Here is a 5,935-nt window from a genome sequence, read left to right as displayed (position 1 = left end):
AAATTAAGAGTAGAAATAAAATACACGCCTGATGATGAGAGTAAATTAGCCAATGGGACCACTGGCTGGGTGTTAGGAAACATATAAATACATATATCACTGGAAATGTGTAAACCGGTGTGGTATTTTTCAAAAAAACGCGCCAATTATTTTAGGAAGGTCTTCTGACTTGTCTCGGATAGTTTGAGGGACAGCATGGATACGCCCAGGTTAAATAATCAAGGAGTTCCTGACAGTCTCCAGTGGTTAGGGTGTAAAGACACAAGAACAGTCCCAGTTCCCTCCACTCTGGCTGGGGCTATTTCTCTTTTTAAACCACGCGAACCCTGCAGAGATTTCCCCAAATACTTCACCCAGGTCCCTTCCTCATGGCCCCCCATCCCGGGAAGGCAGAATCAGGATAGAGAGAGCCTCGCAGCCGCTCCTCACACCCAGGCACCATTCACCGGGGTGTGGGGAGCAAGAGGAACCAGCGGAGCAAGATAAGAAAGTAATTGTGTGGCCGTCACTGAAACACAAGGCGTTTTAGAGTCGGAGATTGGCAGAGGTTAATTAAAAGTGTGAATTTCAAATGATTCCATTAAACCGGTACAAATCCCATTTTGAACATTCATTTTTCATTCGGAGAGGATGGACTCCAATTTAGTTTCGGGAACAGTGTTCGAGTAACCTGCGATGGGAACCATTTAAACCTCAAATATATACATGAGTGTGAAGGTGTTTCAGTGGTTTGAGCACCTTGAGTATGAAAAGGTTTGTATCTTAAACCCCAGACTCTTGTGAAAAAGAGAGATGTGTGCAAATAAGTTTTTTAACTAGTGGGTCAATTTTGCCCTCCTCCCACGCAAATTACATGTACTTCCAGCACAGAAATCAATGCAAGGTTTCCCTGTTCTCCTTGAGTGGAGTGTTAGTTCTTTCTGCACTTCAGGTCACTTCTAGAAAAGGTAGCCACCCAGAAAAAATTGTTTTTCAACAACTTTGTAGATTTCAACATTCCTTTTAAATTGCCCTGGAGTGCTAGCACTTCACAAGCTACATTTGTCCAAAAAGCTATTTCAAGTCCTGAAACTCTGAAGCTTCTGAGTTGCTGAGGCTTCTGTGGTTGAAGAGACCCTGAAGAAACCTCAAAAACCTGAAAGTGGTAACCTTTCAGAAAATACTTGGCTTTCCATGGACTTGCATGTTTGACATTCAGTTGAAGATTTGAACGTTAAATGGGATTTCTTTGTCTTCAGTTACTTATAGCTTTTACTTGCCCAGTCTCTGCCCCGCAATAATTATTTTTGGAGGAAAGTTGGAGCTTTTTCCATTATTCAAAGAAATGAAAGTGCTCAATCTCTTTTATTTTGGAAAAAATAAAGATTGACTTTAAGTGCTTTCTGCTGAATCAAATTTACACTAAATTCTTGTTGCTCAAACAAAATGTTTCAGGGGTCACTTTCAGCACAGCTGGAGTGGCTTGTGAGGCGCAGTCCATGCTTAAAATGTCTTGCCTGAAATTGTTTCTAACAGTGCATTTCCGTGCAGCAGCTTTTCCTGTGTTTAAAGGAGATACTTGGGTGGTTGTAAGTGCAACACAAATGGTTTGTTTTTATCCTGTTTCTTTTCCCACCTCAGGAATGGGGTAAGGGGTACATTATGGCAGCTCTTGTGACTCATCAAAGGCCACCTTTTATGATGAGTTGAAAGATTCCTCTGTACTTTGAGATGCAAAAGCTAAATTTATCGCTGGCTTGACAATAGGGAAACCTATTTAATCTCATTGGAGAGAGATTGAAAAGGGTAGTTTTAATTCTATTTAATCCAAGAGAGTTGCGAGAGATTGAAAAGGGTAGTTTTAATTCTATTATTTATTATTTAATCCAAGAGAGTTGCACCAATCCTCCGTGCAATCACTGGATGCTGTTTGTGACTTCTGGTTTAAGAAATAACCTGTGGGTTATTCTGCAGATTATCTCAGGAATATGGTTTGGAAATGACTGTCACGGAAATTTGAGTCTTCCTCCAAGTAAGTATCATAGCTGTAGGTGATCCTGGGAAATATTTGGAGAATTCAAATGTCACTTCTGAGAAATACGTTCCAAATTGTTGAACCCAATACATAAAAGTTCATTTTATAATTGCTTTTTGAAAAACTTCATGGAACTTTCCAATAGTAGGACAAAAGACAAAGAGCCATGGTTCTTTGCATTATCCAGTGCAATGTCTTGACTATTAAAACAGCAATTAAGGAAGAACCAGCATTTATCAGTAGGCTGGCTTGTCCCACAATCCTGATTATATTTTGAAGAAAAACAGTGATAGTTTAATATGGTTCAATCTTTTGGGAGAAGGCAGGTACTGTTGCAGTTCAGGCATTATATTAGCCGCAGGGAGACCTGATTTCCATTCCAAGTTCTGATATTGATATCAACATACCTCCCTGGAGGTATTTAAAAGCTGGGCAGATGTGGTGCTGAGGGACATGGGTTAGTGGTGGTTTTTGTCAGTGTTGGGTTGATGGTTGGACTTGATGATCTGAAAGGTCTCTTCTGACCAAAATGATTCTATGATTCTCTAGCAGTGGAAATCCACTGGATTAAGCTGAAGGCACCTAATTGTTGCATCTCAGAAACACTGTACAGAAACACAGACCTCATGAGCCATACGACACATGTATGGTGGCTCTCACGCCCTGCTGCAAATGCTGTGCACAGATTTCTCCTGGATATGCCACAAGCACATCTTGAAGACCTGGAATTATTCTGCACAGAGACTGGTCCAACAGCATGGATGGAGGGGACTTCTGGAACTTCTGGGCATGTAAGTCTCCTCACAGATTGCTGCATAACCATAAATGCCAACAAAGGAAAAGTATCTCTGTTTTTTTTTTTTTTTTTTCCCCTTTTTTTTTTTTTTTTTTTTTTTTTTTTTTTTTTTTTTTTTTCCCCCCTAAGTGATTGTTCTAGGCAATAAAAGAAATTTGAAAAGTGACAACAAGTAGGGAAACCCAGATGACCGGCAGCTCCACTGAGGATATTTAGCTTCTTTTAAAACAATTCTCAGGTTTGCAAAGAGAGCTTTTCTGTGCAGGAATTGATTCCTGGTTTGCATTTGTGTAGCATGTAATAAATAAAACCTCTGATCCACCTGGAGCCTCCAGGGCCCCTTTGTAGAGCCTGAAATCAACAAGTTCATTCAGTAGTGTAAATCACAGAAATGGAAGAAGGAAGAACATCAAAGCTCTGCATTGAAGGAAAATATTCCTTTTTCCTGCCCTGCTCCCAGGGCAGACTGTTCATCTCATCTTCTCGTAAACATTCACCAGAGAGGACTCCTCAGCTCCCTGCTTAATTGGCATTATAAGTAAAGATGTTTCTCTAAAAGCCAAATGGAATCTTGGGGGTGAGAATTTAATTTCTTCCTCACCTGGTGGAGAAAAATTGATCACCCTCAGGTGTATGACCCATTTTACCCATGTTATCGTCCTCACCACACCCATTCCCTATAGCTGTCCATATCCATAACCTGTCCAAGCAGTTGCTGGATGGCTAAATGCTTCTGTTTCTCTCCTCCAAATTCTTTCCATTTTCTTACCTGAAGTACAGTGCTCCGAGCATGGGGTAGCAACTCAGTAACCTGTACCATACCTCCAGCTCTCCCGGTGGTATCTCCCAGTGAGATCTGCCATTCCACCAACAAGAGCAGCAAGTGGTCTACTCCCAGAGAGTTGTAGGCTACTAATTCCTGCAATTCTTTCCTAGATATTGAACGCTCCTTTAAAACAGGGAACAAAACCAGACGCTGAGATGATGCCATCAGTGCTGGCTATTCAAGACGCAGAGGTTCACCTGGACAAACCTTCTGCTGACCATCCAGTTTTTCAATTTGAATGGAATATTGGCCAAGGGTATGCAGCTGGGTAAATTCAGATCAGCTGCATTTTTATTATTTTTGTTGTTATTAATACCAAAGGTCCTCAGAGTTCCTTAGGCCCATCTCCTGTTGAGACTATAAGCTATAGCTGAACATAAATGCTGTGAGCTGTTGAAGTGTTATGAGTGTACCCCTGAAACACTGACAAATAAACTAGTGTAACTGGCATTCGACTCATTGGGTCATATTTCATATAACTTCAGAAAATAAATAAGAAGACGTGACAGTTCTGTTCATGCAGAAATAAAATTGTGCTGTCTCAGGAAGTGGGTGTGCACCCACAGTGCCAGTTTCTGTTGAATGTATGCAAAATGTACAAATCAATTGAGCTGATTTGACATTAATTGCATGTTTAATTTTTCCTACAGTAAACTGCATGGTGAATAAGAACCTCTGAAAGGGGGGAAGTGAAATCGCACTTCCGTTGCCTCTCAAATACATCAAAATTGAGTCTATGTTTGCAATCACTGAAATCTGGCTGTATGCAGAAAAAGACGGCTGGTGACATCCCCCACTTGTTCTTGAGTGACGTGGCCTCAAAACCAGCTCTTCCATGTATTTGGAGCATGGCTTTGGAAAAAAAATGCTTCTGTTAAGCAGCGTATTAAGCTATACATCAGTGGAACTTAATAGCTTCTTGTACTGAATCTCTAGCTGGAAATATGGCATTGTAACTCTTCCTTTCTCCCAGCGTTATTTAAGATGTGTGCCCCTCCGTGGCAAGGGTTGACTGTGAGGACAGGCTGGGACAGAATCAGATTTACTGAGCTGTTAGGTATCCACGTGGCTGCTGTGCTCTCGCTTTATCCAGTTAGATTTATCATAAACTGAAAGGTTGCTTTTTACCAGAGACTCAGGCAATCTTTGTGCTCAAAAGACCCACAGAAAACTCAACGCTCTGGGAGGAAAGAGGGGTACAAAACATTCCAGGTTGCTGTTGGACCTTGTGAGAATGGTGTTTTATTCCATGTTCCTCTGTGCTCTGCCTCTCCTGCCGGGGACCAGCCTGTGAAAGTCATTTAGGCACTTAAAGGCAGGTACCCACAGCTATGGCTGGATAGGGACAGGGCACATGACAATTATTTACATTGTCCACACCCTAGGTCCTAATTCTTCAATTACGTTTGCAGGATTCTAAACATCTTGAAAATTTTGGGTCCTGGTGGAATTTTCAAGGCTTCTTAATGGACTAGAAAGATACTTGATTATATTCAGTTTCCAAAAAATATATCTTAAATTTGTCACCTTATCATCTAAATTCCCTTAAAAATGTCCTGTAGATAGTTCTAAAAATACAATATGAATCATCAGGCACTTAAGCATTTTAAATACTGAGGTTTATCTGAGAATATTCATGGATTCAACAAGAACAACATCCAAGTCTTCAGAGGTTAACACCTTCCCTCTGGAGCACAGGAGAGAGGCCAAAAGTCTTTGAAAGATTAAAAAGCTTTGCTGTATTTAGAAAGAGGAAGAAAAGGGAAATGGAATCACGGGTCAGATAATTTACATTTCTGGAGATATAGTGGAGAAACCAGAACAAGAGTGGAGAAACTGGAATGAGGATGATTGTTGTAGAAAATTGAATGAATCTGACATCCTCAGTGCTGCTGGGCCAGAATGGAAGGTGGTGTGAGAGACACTTTGATTGTAAGTACAAACAATCTGGACAAATTGGAGATCTCTTATATTTTGGAACAAGCAATTGCTTATATACCAGCTGGGGAAAGATGGATGAAGAATCTGCAAAGAATTAAAGGAGGAAACCTCAGACTGCTGTGAAAAAAATAAAAATCATCCTAGGACATGTGTACAGGAGTTCTGTATATTAAATCCTTCCTCTGTGCCACTATAGCGAGGTGTCAGCTGTCCAGATATGGGTCCCAGGAAGCAAGAAAGCAGTGAAATATTGAGAGATAGTCCAGGGAAAAAAAAAAAAATAAAAATGACCAGGAACGTAGAAAACATAAAGATCGAAAGAGTTGGGGTTGTTTTGTTTAGAGAACAGAAAGCGGGG

Source organism: Calidris pugnax, unplaced genomic scaffold (genome assembly GCF_001431845.1).
Source record: "Calidris pugnax isolate Ruff unplaced genomic scaffold, ASM143184v1 scaffold10, whole genome shotgun sequence".
NCBI lineage: Eukaryota > Metazoa > Chordata > Aves > Charadriiformes > Scolopacidae > Calidris > Calidris pugnax.
Note: the sequence above shows the minus strand (reverse complement) of the source record.